The sequence below is a fragment of the Amblyomma americanum genome, chromosome 2 (genome assembly GCF_052857255.1).
Source record: "Amblyomma americanum isolate KBUSLIRL-KWMA chromosome 2, ASM5285725v1, whole genome shotgun sequence".
Lineage (NCBI taxonomy): Eukaryota > Metazoa > Arthropoda > Arachnida > Ixodida > Ixodidae > Amblyomma > Amblyomma americanum.
In genome coordinates, this window is record NC_135498.1 from 125,787,266 (window position 1) to 125,809,231 (window position 21,966).

Below are 21,966 nucleotides of genomic sequence, written 5' to 3' on the forward strand. Positions count from 1 at the left end.
GGCACAAGAACACAATTGAAAAACAACGACTGCCGACAAGTGGCAGCGCGAATGAACGTTACAATAAATTAATTACACTACAACAAACCCGTACAGTACTTTCGGCTGGCAAACAGACAGCACAAGGCCCCGATGAAATTCATTATGAAATGCTTGCTCACCTCTCCGAAGATGCTGTGGAAGCTCTTCTAAAATTCTTCAATAAAATATATTAGTCCGGGAAAATGCCAGAGGCGTGGAAAAACGCCGGGGGTGTTCAGTTCATGAAATCTAAAAAACCGCCAACTTCGGCTGGTAGTTACAGGCCACTAGCACTTGCGAGTTGTCTTGGTAAAGGTTTTGAAAGTGTGCTAAATATTATGATAATGTTCATCCTTGAATCGCGAAAACTTCTTGATATCCACAGATGTGGTTTTAAGAAAGCATGCTGTACAAATGACCATCTCGTCCGTTTTGAAAACACAGTCCGTGAAGCATTCATACATAAACAGCACTGTCTAGCAGTATTTCTTGACTTGGAAAAAGCTTGTGATACCACCTGAAGGTATGGAATTCTTCGTGACCTCTTGAATCTAGGTATCCGTGGCAGGATGCTGAACTGCCTAAAAGACTTTCTTTCTGACCGTTCTTTTCGGGTACGTCTAGACTGCACGCTTAAAAAAATTCATCCAAGAAAACGACGAACCGCAGGGGTGTATTCTAAGTACCACACTCTTTATTGTAAAAATGAACTCAATATCGCGAATAATTCCGAAGGTAATCATGTATTCCGTATATGTTGACGACCTCCACATTTCGTGCACATCTTCCAGCTTATCAACATGAGACAGACAGGTACAACTTACAATGAACAAACTAGCGACTTGGGCAGACCAAAATGGATTTAAGTTCTCTCCACAAAACACAGTTGCTGTCCCTTTCTCATTGAAAAGAGGCATGCAGATTGATCCCACCCTGCACTTGAATGGAAGTGTTCTACAAGTAAAACAAGAGCATAAATTCCTAGGCATACCTTTTGACTGAAAGCTCACATTCTTACCCCACTTATACACCCTCAAAAAGAAAGCTTCTCGATCTCTAAATATACGGAAGGTACTCTCATGGAAACGCTGGGGGTCCGACAGGTTATGCCTGTTGCAGATCTACCGCTCCGTAGTACGGTCCACTTTGAACTATGGATGCATTGTTTATGATTCTGCGATACCATCATACCTGAAAAAACTGGATCCCGTACATAACCTGGGTCGTCATGTATCAACTGGTGCATACATGACATCCCCCATAAATAGCCTATATGTTGAAACAAATGAACCATCTCTTGCAAACAGAAGAGCAATACTTACCTGTCCATATGTACTAAATATAAGATCGTTACCAAAACACCTTTGTTACCCCATAGTTACCAAGCGCACATCTAGAAGACTGTTCAATAATAAACCACAATCGATCAAACGTTTGTTACTACGCTTTGAAGATGCATTTCATGAACTCAGAATAATAGATGCTCCACCAAAAATTGCCCCGAGGCACGACCCATTGCCACCATGGTACTGTCTTCCCGCTGCTTGCGGCTTCACGGTAACCCAGTTTCGTAAGAAAAAAACACCACATAAACATGTATTACAAGAATACTTGGCTTTGAAAAAGAAATATTCAAGCTACATGGAGTTTTACACAGATGGCTCTAAAACAGCGAAGCACGTTGGAAGTGCCGTAGTACAAGGAGAATGGGAAAAAATAGTAAGATTGCCAAGTTATGTATCAATCTTTACTGCCGAATGTTACGCAGTGTTTATGGCTGTGGAAAAATAGTACATGAGAACATCGAAATGAGTATAATTTACAGAGATTCCATGAGCCTACTCACAGCGCTGCAGTCAAGAAATGCAGTTGAACCCTAAGTAGACCACATCATACACAGCACAGAGAAAGTCACAGCACAAGGACATATGATAAGGCTGTGCTGGGTCCCGAGCCAAGTCGGCTTAGAGGGTAATGAGCGAGCGGACTCAGCAGCAGTAAAAGCTCAAAATGGTGAAATCAAAAATGTGAGCATACCCTTTAAAGACTGCTTGAATTTAATACATAACAAATTAAAGAAAAAATGGCAGAAACAGTGCAATAATGAACTGAACAACAAATTACATTTCATAAAGGCCACCTTGGGGGAATGAAAATCATGCAGACACCAGAAACGTTTCACTGCAGTTATTTTATGTCGCCTTCGCATAGGATACAAACACGTGACATACAACTACTTACAAAATAAGCCAAGCCCGTTTGTGAAAGATGCGGCGACGAGCTCACACTAAACCATGTCTTATTTACATGTTCATACCTAGAAATTCTAAGAAAGAAGAGTTTTAGTCAATTTTATAATCAATGCATTCCATTTCACCCAGCACTACTCCTGAGTGATAATGCGAATTGTTGACATTTCTGATGTTTTTAAGTTTTTACGAGAGGTTGGTTGTCTTAATGAACTGTGAATGCCTCACTTTGATGGGATGCACTTCAGCCACTTTCTCATTCCTGAGAAGAATGCTGAGGCTTGTATTCCATTGGTTGGCAGCCTCCACATCTTTCCTCTGCAAAGGATGGCCGCTGAGGTTACCTGACCTTTTTTAAAACTTTTACCATGAACCATTTCAAAAAATTCTGCCTTTTACCTTCACTAGATAATGTGAAATAACATTTTAGGTCGTTTACTCCACCGCTTCATTTCTCTCATAAAATTCGGCACAAGACAATTTTCTTCAACTTGCGTTTGGCGCATGATGGCCTTAGCCGCCTATGTGCCAAACACCCCAACACAACACAACTATTTCTTAGGCTACCCACGGGCATAGAAGCGAAGATTCAAGGCATCGTTTTCATACGAGCACAACAATGTCGTCGTCTTCTGAATCACTGAAGGAGTCATCGTCGAACTTTGTCTCCAGGATTTTTTCGGCTTTACACACCATCAGGAGAACGTTAATCTTCTTGATGAGGCTCACCTTCCTTCGGCTTGACTGCATCTCGTTCAGCTTCCTGCAGGAAACAGCCAGGACTTGTCTGGCGTCAGCGTCCATGGCTCGGAAAAAGGCGGTACGCTGGAGCAGGACACACACTCAGCGCAAATATTCTTGCTTTAACCAGGAATGAATGACAATATGTGAATGAGCCCCCTTTTCTCAGTATGTACATGAGAAAGGATGTTTCAGAGGAGGCTAACCGATTCTGTCCAATAGCAGAAGCCCATAAAAAGCACGAGAGATAAGAATTTGAAACTTCCCGGTCTGATGACGATGAATGTGGAACACACTTTCTTAAAGGAAGGTTTTTCTCTTTCTCGATAAGATAAACTGTCTCAAGTAAAACAGTTTAACAGCTAATGTTGGACATCTCCTTCTCGGGGTACCCTGCGTCTGTACATTATTTTTGTGCCACCTGAGGGCTGTGAAAAAGAGGTTGTCTGGAGGGTCTTTTGGAAATATCCATCAACTGAAATCACGACAGCATAAACAGCATTTGCTTATTGAGATATAAAGTACCCTTCATGTTGATGAGCGAGAATAGAATGACGCCGGACATAGGAACCAAGAAATAAATAGAGAGGCTTTATTGTTTCGATAAATTAAAATGAAATTGTGTTAATGGCGGCTTTATAACGGTCTGCGGCAAAAACAAAAAGTTAGGCACCTTGCGTCCGGAGACTAATCCGTGCATGCCGTTACCTCGGTGATTAAACCCGAGGAATTACCGGTCGATGTAGATACATTTTTTTTGTGTGCATTGGAGAAGGCGCAACGGTCGCTTAATTTTGCTTCTTGGCTCCCAAACCCTTTCGACCGCATTCTTTTACTTTGAGGTTGAGGTACACTACAGCGTTTATTTGTTTTTTACTATTAATCAGACCATTGCCGAAATATTAGTTAACATGTCTGTTTTTTCATTTTGTTTCTCTTTCAGTTCTTTTACCCTTAACTCTTTGCGTTAGGGGGTTTAGTTTCTGGTTGTGTCCGTGAAGTTGCGGTGAAAATTTGTGCCATGTAAGCGTTCTGCTTCAATACTGATTAGGAGTTGTTATTTTTGAATGCGCATGCCAGCCGTAGCCACTGCCCCTCCTTAGTTGTTATGTTCCAATATTATTAACCATTCCTCACTATTTTGTTCGTGTGTTTTTTGCCCATGATATTTATTGGGCCAGGACTTTTAAACCAAAAAATGTATACCACCTTCATGATTTATAAAATTATTCAAATTTTGCCGCCATGGTGTTTTGCTATAAACTAATTTGTTGATTATTTGTCTCACACAACGTTCGGGTAGCACCGTTGCACGTAATTCCTGGCTCTTGTCATTCTGTTCCGCACAGCGCATTCAAGATGGACCTGTAAACACTAAGGAAGATGTCGTCTCATCCACCTTAAATATTTGTTCGGCTCCCTACGCGCATAGCAGCGAAGTTTCAAAGCACCATATTCATACGAGCACAACAATGTCGTCGTCGTCTGAGTCACTGAAGGAGTCGTCGCCCAACTGCGTTTCCAGGATTCTTTCGGCTTTACGCACCATCAGAGTAACGAAGATCTTCTTTACGAGGCTCACGTCCCTTCGGCTTGACTGCATCTCGTTCAGCTTCCTGCAGGAAGCAGCGAGGACTTGTCGGGCGTCAACGTCCATGGCTCGGAGAAGGCGGTACACTGGAACAGGACACACACACACACAGCGCACATACCCTTGCTTTGAACAGGAACTAACAATGATATGTGAATGAGCCCCTTTTTCTCAGTATGTACGAGGGAAAGGATGTTTAAGAGGAGGCTGACTGATTCTGTTCAATATCAGAAGACCAGCAAAAGCACGAGAGATAATTTGAAACTTCTCCGCCTGATAACGATGAAGGTGAGACACACCTAATTACAGGAAAGGTTCTTGCTTTTTCGCCATAAGATAAACTGTTTCAAGGAAAACTGTTTAACAGCTACTATTGGACATCTCCTTCTCGGTGTACCCTGCTACTGTACATTATTTTTCTGTCACCTGAGGGCTGTGAAATAAACCGTTGTCTAAGAAAGGTAAAAAAAGGTATCAGAGCATGTAGAGATTCAGCGGGGGCTTAGAAAAAGATGTCCTCTGTCTCCTTTGTTTTTCAATTTGTACCTGCAAGGGCTCGAGACCAAGTTAGAAAAGAGTGGACTAGGCTTCAACCTTTCTTTTTTCAAGCAAGGAGTTTTGATTAAACAGTGATTACCGGGACTAATATACGCCGATGATATAGTGCTAATGGCTAACAGCAAGGAAGATTAGGAGAAGGTGATAGAAACATGTGGTACAAAGGGACATAGATTAGGTTTCAAGTTTAGTAAGACAAAAATCTACAGTCATGATATTTAATGATGAGGTCGGCGAGCATAGAATACAGGAGTTCACGCTAGAAATAGTGGATGAGTACAATTATCTTGGGGCATGGTTATATAACGGCGCTGAGTATCTGACACTCATGAAAAATATGTAATGAATAAAGGTGGTAGGAATGCAGCTGTCATGAAAAATAGGGCACTATGAAATTACAATAGGTAAGAAGTGATAAGAGGTATCTGGAAAGGGGTGATGGTTCCTAGCCGGACTTTCGGTAATGCGGTCCTGTGCATGCGACCAGATGTTCAAGCGAGGGGAGAAATTAAACAACGAGGCGTAGGGAGGCTAGCTTTTGGAGCACATGGCAATACACCAAATCAGGGGGTACATGCTGATATGGGATGGGCTTCGTTCGAGAGCAGAGAAGCTAGCAGTAAGATAGCATTTGAAGAGCGATTGAGAAAAATGGGGGAAAAGCAGTGGCTAGGCAATTTTTCAGATACATGAATATAAGGAATGTTGATACGAAATGAAGAAAGGGGACTAGAAAATTCACAAGCAAATATCTGGACAGCAGTAGGGGGGCAAGTCATCAGTTATCAGTAAGGAAAAAGGGTAAAGTAACAGAGAGAGCTTTGTGGAAAACAGGGATGCTGACCAAATCAGCACTGGGAACATACAAGATTTTTAAGCATGAAATTGGCAAAGAAAATACCTATGATAATTGTAGCGGAAGCTCTTTGTCGTTTGAGGAGAGGACGGGAGTTTTGCGGACTGAGACATATAGAGTCAGGTACCTTGAGATAGAAACGTTGTGCGCTGCGTGCGAAGAGGAGGAGGAAACTGCTGAGCACTTGATACTTTTTTGTAAAGGGTTTCACCCTACAGTTGAAAGCAGCGGGGCTGATTTATCCAAGGCATTGGGATTTAAGGACAGTGAAGGGAAAGTAGATTTTAAGCTGATATAAGTAACCAAGCGAAGGTAATCTGATTGGTGGCTAAAATTAAGAGAAGACTAAAATTTCACAAGTCATGGCTAAGTGGATTGAGCCACCGCGCAATTTAAAGGGTTCATCCGTATCCATCCATCCATCCATCCATCCATCCATCCATCCATCCATCCGTCCATCCGTCCATCCATCCATCCATCCATCCATCCATCCATCCATCCATCCATCCATCCATCCATCCATCCATCCATCCATCCATCCATCCATCCATCCATCCATCCATCCATCCATCCATCCATCCATCCATCCATCCATCCATCCATCCATTCATTCATTCATTCATTCATTCATTCATTCATTCATTCATTCATTCATCCACCCACCATCCGTCTGAATAGTCTCTTGAAAATATCCTTAAACTGAAATCCCGGCAGCATAAACAGCATTTATATTTCAAATAATAAAGTGCTCTTAATGTTGATGAGAAAGACTAGAATGACCCCGGATATAGAAGCCAAGAAATAATTATAGATGATATAAAGTTTGCATAAATTAAAATGAAACTATCTTCATGTGGGCTCCCTTAACGGTCTGCGCAAAAACGAAACATAAGGCACCTTGCGTCCGGAGACTAATATGTTCTTGACGTTATTTAGGTACTTAAACTTTTGTAATTACCGGTCGATGTAGACAAATTTCGATCGGTGCATTGGAGAGGACGCAACTCGCTTAATTTCGCTTTTTGGCTCCAAATGCTCGTCGGCCTCGTTCTTTTTCTTTGAGTTTAAGGTACCCTACTGCATTTAATTGTTTTTTACCCTTAAGCTGAGCATTGCTGAAATATAAGTCAACATGTCTCGGTCTATTCAAGTCTTTTTTTCTGTTTCTACTCTTTTACCCTTATTTCTGTGTGTTAAGGGGTATAGGTTTCGATTCTTTGTGGGAACTTGCGGTGATAATTTGTGTCATGCAACCAGGTTGCTTCAATTCTTTTTTACGTATTGCCATTTTCGAGCATGAAAGAAGTTTGGCACCCGTAGCCACCGCCCCTCCTTAGTTCTTATGTTCTTTTATTGTTAACCATTCCTCTCTATTTTGTTCGTTGGTCGTGCGTTTTTCGCGAATGCAATTTCATTGTATCAGGAATTTTAAGCCAAAGAAAAATGTGTACCTACTTTATGATCAAAAGGTTTATTCAAATTTTGCCGCGATGGTGTTTTGCTATATACTGTTTTGTTCATGATTTGTCTCACTGCGTTCGGGTAGCACTGTACGTCATTCCTGGCTCTTGTCATGCTGTTCGGCACAGCGCATTCAGTATGGACCTGTAAAGACTAAGGAAGCTGTCGTCTCATTCCGCTTAAATAATTTTTAGGCTCCCGACGCGCATAGCAGCGAAGTTTCAAAGCATCATATTCATACGAGCCAACAATGTCGTCGTCGTCTGAATCACCGAAGGAGTCGTCGCACAACTGCGTCTCCAGGATTCTTTCAGCTTTCCGCACCATCAGAAGAACGAAAATCTTCTTGATGAGTCTCACCTTCCTTCGGCTCGACTGCATCTCGTTCAGCTTCCTGCAGGAAACAGCCAGGACTTGTCGGGCGTGAGCGTCCATGGCTCGGAAAAAGGCAGTACGCTGGAGCAGGACACACATTTAGCGCAAACACCCTTGCTTTGAGCAGGAATGAATGACCATATGTGAATGAGCCCCTTTTTCTCAGGATGTAGGAGGGAAAGGATTTTTAGAGGAGCCTGACTGATTCTATTCAATAGCAGAAGACCAGCAAAAGCACCAGCGATAAGAATTTGAAACTTCCCCGTCTGATAACGATGGAGGTGGAACACACTTCCTTCCAGGGAAGGTTTTTGCTCTTTCCCGAGAAGATAAACTGTCTCAAGGAAAGCTGCTAGTATTGGACATCTCCTTCTTGGAGTACCCTGCGACTGTACACTAATTTTCTGCCACCTGAGGGCTGTGAAATAAGAGGTTGACGAGAGAGTGTTTTGGAAATATCCATCAACTTAAATCATGACAGCATAAACAGTATTCGCTTATCAAGCAATAAAGTTCTCTTCATGTTGAAGAGGAAGAATAGAATCAAGCCGGAAAATAGATACCAAGAATAAAAATATAGATATAGAGAATTTAAAGTTTGTATAAATTGAAAAGAAACTGTGTTAATGTGTGCTCCATGAACGGTGTGCGGCAAAAGGCAAACTGAAGGCGTCTTGCTACCGGAGTCTAATCCTTGCATGATGTCACCTGGGTACTTAGACCCGTTTAATTAGCGGTCGATGAAGATATATTTTGTTCTGTACATTGCAGATGACGCAACGTTCACTTAATTTTGATTTTTGGCCCCCCAAACCTCGTCGACCGCATTCTTTTTCTTTGAGCTTTAGGTACACTGCAGCGTTTATTTGACTTTTACCCTTAAGCAGAGCATTGCTGAAGTATTAGTCAACATGGCTCTGTCATTTCATTTTTTTTGCTTCAGTACTTTTACCCATATTTCTGTGAGTTAGGGGGTATAGTGCTTGATTCTGTGAGTGAAGTTGCGGTCATAATTTATGTCATGTAAGCGCTACGCTTGAATACTGCTTTAGGTATTGCTATTTTTGAATGCACAAGAAGTTAGGCGCCCGTAGCCACTGGCCCTCATTAGTTCTGTTTGTTCCTTTATTGTCAATCACTGCTCTCTATTTAGTTGGTTGGTCGAGTTGTTTGCACATGCGATTTCATTGTCTGGCGAATTTTAAACAAGAATTGTATACCTCCTTGATGATCAATAGCTTTATTCAAATTTTGCCGCGATGGTGTTTTGCTAAGAATTCTGTTGTTGATGATTTTCCTCACACAGCGTTCGGGATGCACTGTTGTGCGTCATTTGTGGCTCTCGTAAGTTTGCTCCGCACAGCGCATTCAGAATGGACCTGTAAAGACTAAGGAAGCTGTCGACTCATCCCTCTTAAATATTTCTTAGGCTGCCCACGATCACAGAAGCGAAGTTTCAAAGCACCATATTCATACGAGCACAACAATGTCGTCGTCGTCTGAGTCACTGAAGGAGTCGTCGCCCAACTGCGTCTCCAGGATTCTTTCAGCTTTACGCACCATCAGAAGAACGAAAATATTCTTGATGAGGCTCACCTTCCTACTGCTTGACTGCATCTCGTTCAGGTTCCTGCATAAAACAGCCAGGACTTGTCGGGCGTCAGCGTCCATGGCTCGGAAAAGGCGGTACTCTGGAGCAGGACACACACACACAGCGCAGATACCCTCGCTTTGACCAGGAATGAACGACGATATGTGAATGCGACCCCTTTTTTCAGTATGTAGGAAGGAAAGGATTTTTCAGAGGAGGCTGACTGATTCTGTTCAATAAGCAGAAGACGAGCAAAAGCACGAGAGATAAGAATTTGAGTTTCCCCTTCAGATAACGATGGAGGTGGAACACACTTCCTTAAAGGAAAGGTTTTTGCTCTTCCCGATAATATAGGCGGTCTCAAGAAAAACTGTTTGACAGCTAGTATTAGACATCTCCTTGTAGGGGTACCCTGCGAGTATACATTATTTTTCTGCCACCTGAGGGATGTGAGGTAAGAGGTTGTCTGGAGGGTCTTTTGGAAATATCCATCAACTGAAATCACGCCAGCATAAAGAGCATTTGATTTTCAAATAATATTGTACTTTTCATGTTGAAGAGAAAGATTAGAATGACGCCGGACATATATACCAAGAAATAATTATAGAGGAATAAAAGTTTGGATAAATTAAAATGAAACTCTGTTAATGTGGGCTCCCTTAATGGTCGGCGCAAATACAAAACGTAAGGCACCTTGCGTGAGGAGACCAATCTTTGCATGACGCTATTAAAGTACTTAAATATGTGTAATTCCCGGTCGAGGTAGACACCTTTTGATCGGTGCATTGGAGAAGACGCAACTCGCGTAATTTTGCTTTTTGGCTCCAAAAGCTCGTCGACCGCATTCTTTTTCTTTGAGCTTAAGGTACACTACAGCGTTTATTTGTTTTTTACCCTTAAGCTGAGCATTGCTGAAATGTTAGTCAACATGTCTCTGTCTTTTCAAATTTTTTTCTTTGTCTGTTCTTTTACCCTAATTTCTGCGTGTTAGGGGGTATTGTTTTCGATTCTGTGAGTGAATTTGCAGTGATAATTTGCGCCATGCAACCATGTTGCTTCAATTCTGCTTTAGGTATTGCTATTTTCGAATATGCAAGAAGTTTGGCACCCGTAGCCACCGGCCCTCCTTAGCTGTTATGTTCCTTTATTATTAACCATTCCTCTCTATTTTGTTCGTTGGTCGTGGGTTTTTCGCGAATGCGATTTCATTGTATCGGGACTTTTAAGCTAAAGAAAAATGTGTACCTCCTTTATAATCAAGAGGTTTGTTCAAAATTTGCCGCGATGGTGTTGTGCTATAAACTGTTTTGTTGATGATTTGTCTCACACTACGTTCGGGTAGCCCTGTTGAACGTCATTCCTGGCTCTTCTCATTCTGTTCCGCGCAGCGCATTCAGTATGAACCTGTAAGGACTAACGAAGCAGTGGACTCATCCCCTTAAATATTTGTTAGGCTCCCGACGCGCATAGCAGCGAAGTTTCAAAGCACCATATTCATACGAGCACAACAATGTCGTCGTCGTCTGAGTCACTGAAGGAGTCGTCGCCCAAATGCGTCTCCAGGATTCTTTCAGATTTCCGCCCCATCAGAAGAACGAAAATCTTCTTGATGAGGCTCACCTTCCTTCGGCTTGACTGCATCTCGTTCAGCTTCCTGCAGGAAACAGCCAGGATTTGTCGGGCGTCAGCGTCTATAGCTCGGAAAAGGAGGTACAACTGGAGCCGGGCACACAAACCACAGCGCAGACACCCTTGCCTTAACCAGGATTGAACGATGATATGTGAATTAGCAGGTTTTTCTCAGTATGTACTAGGGTAAGGATGCTTCAAAAGAGGCTAACTGATTATGTGCAATAGCAGAAGCCGAGAAAAAGCACGAGAGATAAGAATTTGAAACTTCAGGTCTGATGACGATGAAAGTGGAACACACTTCCTTCCAGGGAAGGTTTTTGCTCTTTTGCGATAAGATAAACTGTCTCAAGGAAAACTGCTTAACAGCTAGTATTGGACATCTCCTTCTCGGTGTACCCTTCGTCTGTACATTATTTTTCTGCCACCTGACGGCTGTGAAATATGATTATGTGTGGAGGATATTTTGGAAATATCCATCAACAGAAATCACGACAGCATAAACATCATTTGCTTATCAGGATATGAAGTACCCTTGATGTTGATGAGCAAGAATAAAATGACACCGGATATAGGAACCGAGAAATAAATATAAAGGTTTTAATGTTTGGATAAATTCAAATGAAACTGTGTTGATGTGGGCTCCATTAAAGGTCTGCGGCAAAAACAAAACGTAAGGCACCTTGCGTCCGGAGACCAATACGTGCATGACGTTACCGCGGTAATTGAACCCGAGGAATTTCCGGTCGATGTAGATACATTTCTTTTGTGTAGATTGGAGAAGGCGCAACGGTCGCTTAATTTTACTTCTTGGCTCCCAAGCCTCTTCGACTGCATTCTTTTTCTGTGAGGTTTAGGTAGACTACAGCGGTTATTTGTCTTTACTCTTAATCTGACCATTGCCCAAATATTAGTCAACATGTCTGTTTTTACACTTTTTTTCTGTTTCAGTTTTTTTACGCTTAATTCTTTACGTTAGGCGGTTTATTTTCTGATTGTGTCAGTGAAGTTGCGGTGATATTTTGTGCCCTGTAAGCGTTCTGCTTCAATACTGCTTTAGGTATTGCTATTTTCGAATGCGGATGCCACCCGTAGCCACCGCCCCTCCTTGGTTGTTATGTTCCTTTATTATTAACCATTCCTCTCTTTTTTGATTGTGTGTTTTTGCGCATGCGATTTAATTGTGTCGGGATTTATAAGCCAAAGAAGAAATGTAACCACCTTCATGATAAATAGAATTATTCAAATTTTGCCGCGATGGTGTTGTGCTATAAACTGTTTTGTTGATGATTTGTCTTACACTACGTTCGGGTAGCCCTGTTGCACGTCATTCCTGGCGCTTGTCTTTCTGTTTCGCACAGCGCATTCAGTATAGACCTATAAAGACTAAGGAAATTGTGGTCTCAACCGCTTTAAATATTTGTTAGGCGCCCGACGCGCATAGCAGCAAAGTTTCTAAGCACCATATTCATACGAGCACAACAATGTCGTCGTCGTCTGAGTCACTGAAGGAGTCGTCGCTCAACTGCGTTTCCAGGATTCTTTCGGCTTTACGCACTATCAGAGTAACGAAGAACTTCTTTATGAGGCTCACCTTCCTTCGGCTTGACTGCATCTCGTTCAGCTTCCTGCAGGAAACAGCCAGGACTTGTCGGGCGTCAGCGTCCATGGCTCGGAAAAAGGCGGTACGCTGGAGCCGAAAACGCACTCAGAGCAAATATCCTTGCTTTGACCAGGAATGAATGACGATTTGTGAATGAGCCCCCTTTTCTCAGTATGTACGGGGGTAAGGATGCTTCAGAGGAGGCTGACTGATTCTGTTCAATAGCACAAGCCCAGCGAAAGCACGAGAGATAAGAATTTGAAACTTCCTTGTCTGATAACGATGCATGTGGAACACACTTCCTTAAGGGGAAGGATTTTGGTCTTCCCGAGAAGATAAACTGTCTCATGGAAAACTGTATGACAGCTAGCTTTAGACAGCTCCTTCACGGGGTACCCTGCGAGTGTACAATATTTTGATGCCACCTGACGGCTGTGAAATAAGATTATGTGTGGAGGGTCTTTTGGAATATCCATCAACTGAAATCACGAGAACATAAACAACTTTTGCTTATCAAGATTTAAAGTACCCTTCATGTTGATGGGCAAGAATAGAATGACGCCGGTCATAGAAATAAAGAAAGAAATATAGAGGTTTTAATGTTTAGATAAATTAAAATGAAACTGTGTTAATGTTGTCTGCATTAACGGTCTGCGGCAAAAACAAAACGTAAGGCACCTTGCGTCGAGAGACTAACCTGTGTATGACGTTACCTCGCTACTTAAACCCGAGGAATTACCGGTCGATGTAGATACATTTTTTGTGCGCAATGAAGAAGACGCAACGCTCGCTTAATTTTGCTTTTTGGCTCCCAAACCTCTTCGACCGCATTCTTTATCAGTGTGGTTTAGGTACACTACAGCGTTTATTTGTTTCTTACTCTAAATCAGACCAGTGCCTAAATATTAGCTAACATGTCAACTATTTTATTTTTTTTCTCTTTCAGTTCTTTTACCCTTAATTCTTTGCGTTGGGGAGTTTATTTTCTGATTGTGTCAGTGAAGTGGCGGTGGTAATTTGTGCCATGTAAGCGTTCTGCATCAATACTGCTTTAGGTGTTGCTATTTTCGAATGCGCATGCCAGCCGTAACCACCGCCCCTCATTATTTTTTGTTTCTTTATTATTTACCATTCCTCTCTTTTTTGTTCGTGTGTTTTTGCGCACGCTATTTCATTGTGACGGGATATTTAAACCAAAGAAAAAATGTATACCACCTTCATGATAAATATCATTATTCAAATTTTGCCGCGATGGTGTTTTCCTATAAACCGTTTTTTTGATGATTTGTCTCACACAGCTTTCGGGTAGCACTGCTACACGTCATTCCTGCCTCTTGTCATTCTTTTCCGCACAGCGCATTCAGTATGGACCTGTAAAGACTAAGGAAGCTCACGTCTTATCTCCCTGAAATATTTGTTAGGCTCCCGACACGCATAGCAGCGAAGTTTCAAAGCACCATATTCATACGAGCACAACAATGTCGTCGTAGACTGAGTCCCCTTCCCGTCTGGACCTTCGAGGAGTGCGGATGTGTCCTACCTCTCCTCTCGAGACGTGCTCGTTATTTTTGACGACTACGCCTCGCCTCCGCCGCGCCCGGCGCACCCTCCTGCCCGCCCCTTGGACGATCGCAAGGAGCTCCGAGCGCGGCCAGTGCCGTCCGGCGCCCATCCCAAGGAGCCACTAGGCCTTCCCGCCGACTCGTCGCCCGCGTAGGGCCCCGTCGCCCTACTCCTAGTAGGCCTACCCGCCCGGCGGCCGCTTCGGCGGCCGGGTAACCCTCGCCCGCCGGGAGAGCCTCTTCGGGCCGTCGTCGTCAGCTGCAGCGGCGGCGGCCCATGTTTCCTGTGAACCCCCAGCAGCCGGCGCACCTGATGACGGCGGCGGCTTATTCGCCTCCCTGACTCCTGCTGTGCTGCCCCGGACGGAGCGCGGCTTCCCTGCTGCCCTCCGCCCTCCCCGCGCCCACTCGTGCGTGAGGGGCCCCGACGCGCCGTCCTCATGGCGGTTCCCAGCGTCTGCTCCCCCTGCTGCTGTCCTGACGCAGCTCCCGGCGTGAATTCGAACATCACCGCCGGTCCCTGGTCGCCAGCCTACTGACGCCCTGCTGTTACTACAGCCCCTGCGCGCCGCCGGCAACGGCGGTTCCCAGCGCACCCCGCCGCGCTGCCTCACAGCAGTCTACCAGCGGTCCCCTACCGGCCACCCTTCGGTGGCTCTCTGCAGGCAGCCTCGGCTACCTTGCAGCCTTCGCCTGCCCCGGTCGGCTCTCCGGCTGCTCCGGGGTAACGGCTCCTTGCCCCCGGCAAGCCCCCGACGACGCGCGCCACTCCCAGCGCGCGCCGTTCATCTTCCCCTCCCCAGCGAGACGGCTGCCTGCTGCGTGCCCGGTGCCTCGGGTGTTGTCTCCGGTGTCCTGTGAAGTGTGAAGTGCTGTCCTTGTCCCGTGCCACCACCCCAATCCCCCTCCCCTCCCCCACATCCCAATCCCCTTCCCCTGGCCCCCAAGAGTGATGCCCACGAGGCCAACTTAAGTCGGGGCCAGTATCCCCCTCCCCAGAATATCCCTTAGCATCAACCACCATCACCACCACTGAGTCACTGAAGGAGTCGTCGCCCAACTGCGTCTCCAGGATTCTTTCGGCTTTCCGCACCATCAGAAGAACGAAAATCTTCTTGATGAGGCTCACCTTCCTTCGGCTTGACTGCATCTCGTTCAGCTTCCTTCAGGAAACAGCCAGGACTTGTCGGGCGTCAGCGTTCACTGCTCGGAAAAGGCGGTACACTGGAATAGGACACACACACAGCGCAGATACCCTTGCTTTGACCAGGAATGAACGATGATATGTGAATGAGACCTTTTTTCTCAGTATGTACGAGAGAAAGGATTTTTCAAAGGAGGCTGACTGATTCTGTTCAATAGCAGAAGATCAGCAAAAACGCGAAAGATAAGAATTTGTAACTTCCCTGTCTGATAACGATAGAGGTGGAATACACTTCCTTCCAGGGAAGGTTTTTGCTGTTTCCCGATAAGATAAACTGTCTCAAGGAAAACTGATTAACAGCTAGTATTGGACACCTCCTTCTCCGGGTACACTGCGACTGTACATTATTTTTCCCCCACCTGAGGGCTGTGAAATAATAGGTTATCTGGAGAGTCTTCTGGAAATATCCATCAACTAAAATCACGACAGCATAAACAGCATTTGATTTTCAAATAATAAAGTACTCTTCATGTTGAAGAGAAAGATTAGTATGACGCCGGACATAGAAACTAAGGAATAATTATAGAGGATTTAAAGTTTGGATAAATTAGAATGAAACTGTTTATGGGGGCTCCATTAACGGTCTGCGGCAAAAACAAAACGCAAGGCACCTTGCGTCCGGAGACTGATCAGTGCATGACGGTATTTAGGTACTTAACTTGTGTAATTACCGGCCGATGTAGACACCTTTTGATCGGTGCATTGGAGAAGACGCAACTCTCGCTTAATTTTGCTTTTTGGCTCCAAAAGCTCGTCGACCGCATTCTTTTTCTTTGAGCTTTAGGTACACTACAGCGTTTTTCTGTTTTTCACCCTCAAGCTGAGCGTCGCTGAAATATTATTACACATGTCTCTGTCTTTTCAATATTTTTTTCTTTTTCATTTCTTTTACCCTTTTTTATCTGTGTTAAGGGGTATAATTTTTGATATTGTGAGTGAAGTTGCGTTCATAATTTGTGCCATGTAAGCGCTATGCTTCAATACTGTTTAGGTATTGCTATTTTCGAATGCACAAGTAGTTTGGCGCCCGTGGCCACCACCCCTCATTAGTTGTTTATTTTCCTTTATTGTTAATCATTGTTCTCAATTTTGTTCGTTGGTCAAGTGTTTTTTGCACACGCGATTTCATTGTGTCGCGAATTTTAAACAAAATAAATGTATACCTCCTTGACGATCAATATGTTTATTCAAATTTTGCCGCGATGGTGTTTTCCTATAAACTTTTGTGTTGACGATTTGCTTCACACAGAGTTCGGGAAGCACTGTTGCACGTCCTTCCTCGCTCTTGTCATTCTGTTCCGCACAGCGCATTCAGTGTGGACCTGTAAAAACTAAGGAAGCTTTCGACTCATCCCCCTTAGATATTTCTTAGGCTACCCAGGAGCATAGAAGCGAAGATTCAAGACATCCTTTTCATACGAGCTCAACAATGTCGCCGTCTTCGTCTTCTGATAACGTTGAAGGCGGAACGCACATCCTTCATAGGAAGGATTTTGCTCTTTCCCGATAAGATAATCTGTCTCAAGGAAAACTGTTTAACAGCTAGTATTGGACATCTCCTTCTCGGGTTACCCTGCGTCTATACAATATTTTCCTCCCACCTGAGGGCTGTGAAATAAGAGGCTGTCTGGAGAGTCTTTTGGAAATATCCATCAACTGAAATCACGACAGCACAAACAGCATTTGCTTATCAAGAAATAAAGTACCCCTTATATTGAAAAGGAAGATTAGAATGACGCTGGACATAGAAACCAAGAAATAAATATACAGGATTTAAAGTTTGCATAAATTAAGCCCCGCCGCGGTGGCTCAGTGGTTAGGGCGCTCGACTACTGATCCGTAGTTCCCGGGCTCGCACCCGACCGCGGCGGCTGCGTTTTTATGGAGGAAAAACGCTAAGGCTCCCGTGTGCTGTGCGATGTCATTGCACGTTAAAGATCCCCAGGTGGCCGAAATTATTCCGGAGCCCTCTACTACGGCACTTCTCTCTTCCTTTTTTCTTTCACTCCCTCCTTTATTTATTGCCTTACGGCGCGGTTCAGGTGTCCAACGATATATGAGACAGATACTGCGCCCTTTCCTTTCACCAAAAAACCAATTAATAATATTGTTATAAATTAAAATGAACTCTGTTAATGTGGACTCTATTAACGGTCTGCGGCAAAAGGCAAAACGTAAGGCGTTTTGTTACCGGAGACTAATCCTCGCATCAAGTTACCTCGATACTTGAACCCGTGTAATTACCGGTCGATGTAGATACAATTTGCTCCGTACATTGGAGAAGACGCAACGCTCGCTTTATATAGATTTTTGGCTCCCGAAGCCCGTCGACCACACTGTTTTTCTGCGAGCTTTAAATACATTAAAGTCTTTATTTGTTTTTTACTCTTAAGCTGCGCACTGCTGAAAGGTTAATCAACTTGTCTCTATCTTTTCAAATTTTTTTCTGATTCAGTAATTTTACCCTTAATTCTCTGCGTTAGCGGGTTTGCTTTCTGATTCTGTGAGTGAAGTTTTGGTCATAATTTGTGCCAGGCTACCGTTCTGCATCAATAGTGCTTTAAGTACTGCTGTTTTTGAATGCGAAAGAAGTTTGGCAGCCGTAGCCACCGCCTCTCATTAGTGCCTATGATCCTTTATTTTTAATCATACCTCTCTGCTACTTTTGAAAGGTCATGACATCATTTTTCAAAGGCTGCCAGGACACTTTGGCATTAGCGGTAAACACCAGGCCGATGCAGCTGCGCATTTCGCTCACAACGACGGACTTCCAGTGAGGATCTCAATATCATGACCTGACGCAGCGTGTGGGCTTCGCCCTTTGGCGCTGGAGCTCATACTTTCAGCGTGGAACACGGAAGAGTTTTACGACCTCCGCCTCAAGGCATTGGACCCTGAATTGCGCCTTCGTCTTCCACTTATCTTAGCACGTCGCGACGCAACATTGTTGTGCCGTTTATGGATCGGTGTTGCTTTTACCAACCACTATGCTTTCCGGATGGAAATTTTTCCGACAGTCCTGCCTGTGAAAGCTGCGGTTGTGAGGAGACCATCGCTCATCTTCTCTGTGAGTACCGTGCAAAAGATCCTCGGCTCGTGGCCACAGCAGTCGGCTGCCCTCAAGGCAATCTTTGGCTACTTGCGAGCGACTGGATTGAGTGACAAATTGTGACTGCGTTGTGCGTATGTTTGTGTGTTATGCCTTTTCTCGTTCTCTCTTCCTCCTTTTAGTCCCCTAATCCCTCTTCCGTGTGCAGGGTAGCCAACCGAAACTCCTTTCTGGTTAACATCCCTGTCTTTCCCTCTTCCCCTTTATCTATCTATCTATTTATCATACCTCTCTATTTTGTTCGGTGGTCGTGTGTTTTTTGCGCATGCGATTTTGTAGTCTCACGAATTTTAAACCAAAGATAAAATTTATACCACCTTGATGATCAATTAGTTTAGAATTATTTCTTTTCAGCGATGGTGTGCTGTTGTAACTTCTATTGTTGACGAGTGTCTTAACAACGTTGGGTGGGCCCTACTGAATGCCATTCCTGGCACGTATCATTCTGTTCCGCACAGAACATCAGTGTCAACCTCTATATACAAGAAGAAGCTGGCATCTGATGCCCCTCATATATTTTTTAGGGTACCCACGAGCATAGAAGCGAAGATTCAAGGCATCGTTTTTATACGAGCACAACAATGTCGTTGTCTTCTGAATCACTGAAGGAGTCGTCGCCGAACTGGGTCTCCAGGATTCTTTCAGCTTTCCGCACCATGAGGAGAACGAAAATCTTCTTGATGAGGCTCACGTCCCTTCGGCTTGACTGTATCTCGTTCAGCTTCCAACAGGAAACAGCAAGGACTTCTCGGGCGTCAGTGTCCATGGCTCGGAAAAGGCGGTCACTGGAGCAGGACACACACACACAGCGCAGATACTCTTGCTTTGACCAGGAATGAATGACGATATGTGAATGAGCCCCCTTTTATCTGCATGTACGAGGGAAGCGATTTTTCAGAGGAGGCTGACTGATTCTGTCCAATAGCACAAGCCCACAAAAAGCACGAGAAATAAGAATATGGAACTTCCCGGTATGATAACGATGGAGGTGGAACACACTTCCTTAAACGGAAGGTTTTTGCTCTTTCCCGATAAGATAAACTGTCTCAAGGAAAACTGTTAACAGCTAGTATTGAACATCTCCTTCTCAGGGTGCCCTCCGACTGTACAATATTTTTTGGCCGCCCGAGGGCTCTGAAATAAGAGGTTGTCTGGAGGGTCTTTTTGAAATCTCCATCAACTGTAATCAGGACACCATAAACAGCATTTGCTTAACAAGTAATAAAGTGCTCTTCATGTTGAAGAGGAAGAATAGAATGACGCCGGAAGCTGGAAACCAAAAAATCAGATATATCTATATATCTATCTATATATATATATATGAAGGGAGCCAACAGTCACCGAAACCAAGGTACATAGAGGAACGTTAATTTTTTTTAATGTGTTATGCTTACCAGTGGGATAATATTACTTAGATTAATAAATCGCTTAAAGAAAATTACTTATAAAGCAGCAGAAAAAACAACCATGCCGCCGGTGGGATCCGAACCCACGACCTCCGAATATCGCGTCCGGTGCTCTTACCAACTGAGCTACGGCGACGGCTGTCCAATCTGCTGCTCTCGTGGGTATTTATGTTTACTGGGTGTAAGCGAGCCTTGAGAGTGTTCACCAGCGCCACCCTCGACCATAGCGGCGGACGTAGCACGTCCTGTAATACCGCGAGCGTAACGTAGAACGTCATCTAACGGCGAGGGCGGAAACTGTGCGAGAGCCCTCTTATGCTATTATTATCCCACTGGTAAGCATAACACATTAAAAAAAAAATTAACGTTCCCCTATGTACCTTGGTTTCGGTGACTGTTGGCTCCCTTCATAAATTTGTCAAAACGGGCCCCTCATTTCCTTTAACTTGTCTGCTAATAGCTTAACGAGGGTCTCGGTTCTGGCTGACTTGATGCCATAGGTAGCATAAGAGGGCTCTCGCACAGTTTCCGCCCTCGCCGTTAGATGACGTTCTACGTTACGCTCGCGGTATTACAGGACGTGCTACGTCCGCCGCTATGGTCGAGGGTGGCGCTGGTGAACACTCTCAAGGCTCGCTTACACCCAGTAAACATAAATACCCACGAGAGCAGCAGATTGGACAGCCGTCGCCGTAGCTCAGTTGGTAAGAGCACCGGACGCGATATTCGGAGGTCGTGGGTTCGGATCCCACCGGCGGCATGGTTGTTTTTTCTGCTGCTTTATAAGTAATTTTCTTTAAGCGATTTATTAATTTAAGTATTATTATCCCACTAGTAAGCATAACACATTAAAAAAAAATTAACGTTCCCCTATGTACCTTGGTTTCGGTGACTGTTGGCTCCCTTCATAAATTTGTCAAAACGGGCCCCTCATTTCCTTTAACTTATCTGTATATATATATATATATATATATATATATATATATATATATATATATATATAGAATTTAAAATTTGTATAAATTAAAAATGAAACTGTGTTAATGTGTGCTCTTTAACGCTCTGCGGCAAAAGCGAATCGCAAGGCGCCTTACTACTGGAGACTAATCCTTGCATGACGTTACCTGGGTACTTAAACCAGTGTAATTAGCGGTCCACGTAGATATATCTTGTTCTGTACATTGGAGAAGACGCAACGCTCGCTTAATATTGCTTTTTGGCTCCCAAAACTCGTCGACCACGTTGTTTTTCTCTGAGCTTTAAGTACATTACTGCCATTATTTCTTCATTACCCTTATGCGCCGCACTGCTTAATCGTAAATCAACATATCTATCTTTTCCAATTTTCTTTTTGATTCGGTTATTTTACCCTAATTTCTCTTCGTTAGCGGTTTTAATTTTTGATTCTGTGAGTGAAATTGTGGTCATAATTTGTGCCAGGTAATCGTTCTGGTTCAATAGTGCTTTATGTACTGTTGTTTTAGAATGCGCAAAAAGTTTGGCGCCCGTAGCCTTCGCCCCTCATTAGCTCTTATGTTCCTTCATTGTTAAACATTCCTCTCTATTTGGTTGTTGGTCGTGTGTTTTTTGCGCATGCGAGTTCATTGTCTCGCGAATTTTAAAACAAAGAAAAAGTGCGTACCACCTTTTTGATCAACCAGTTTATAATTATTTTTTTTCAGCGATGGTTTAAATTTATTCTTTTCCGCGATGGTTTGTTGTTGTAACTTGTATTGGTGATCAGTGTCTACACAGCGTTCGGTGGACCCTACTGAATTCCATTCCTGTTTTTGCCATTTTGTTCCGCACAGAACATCTAAGCGGACCTCTAAATACAAGAAGAAGCGGGCGTCTGATGCCACTCAAATATTTCTTACGCTACCCACGAGCATAGAAGCGAAGATTCAAGGCATCGTTTTTTATACGAGCACTACAATGTCGTCGTCTTCTGAATCACTGAAGGAGTCGTCGCCGAACTGCGTCTCCAGGATTCTTTCGGATTTCCGCAGC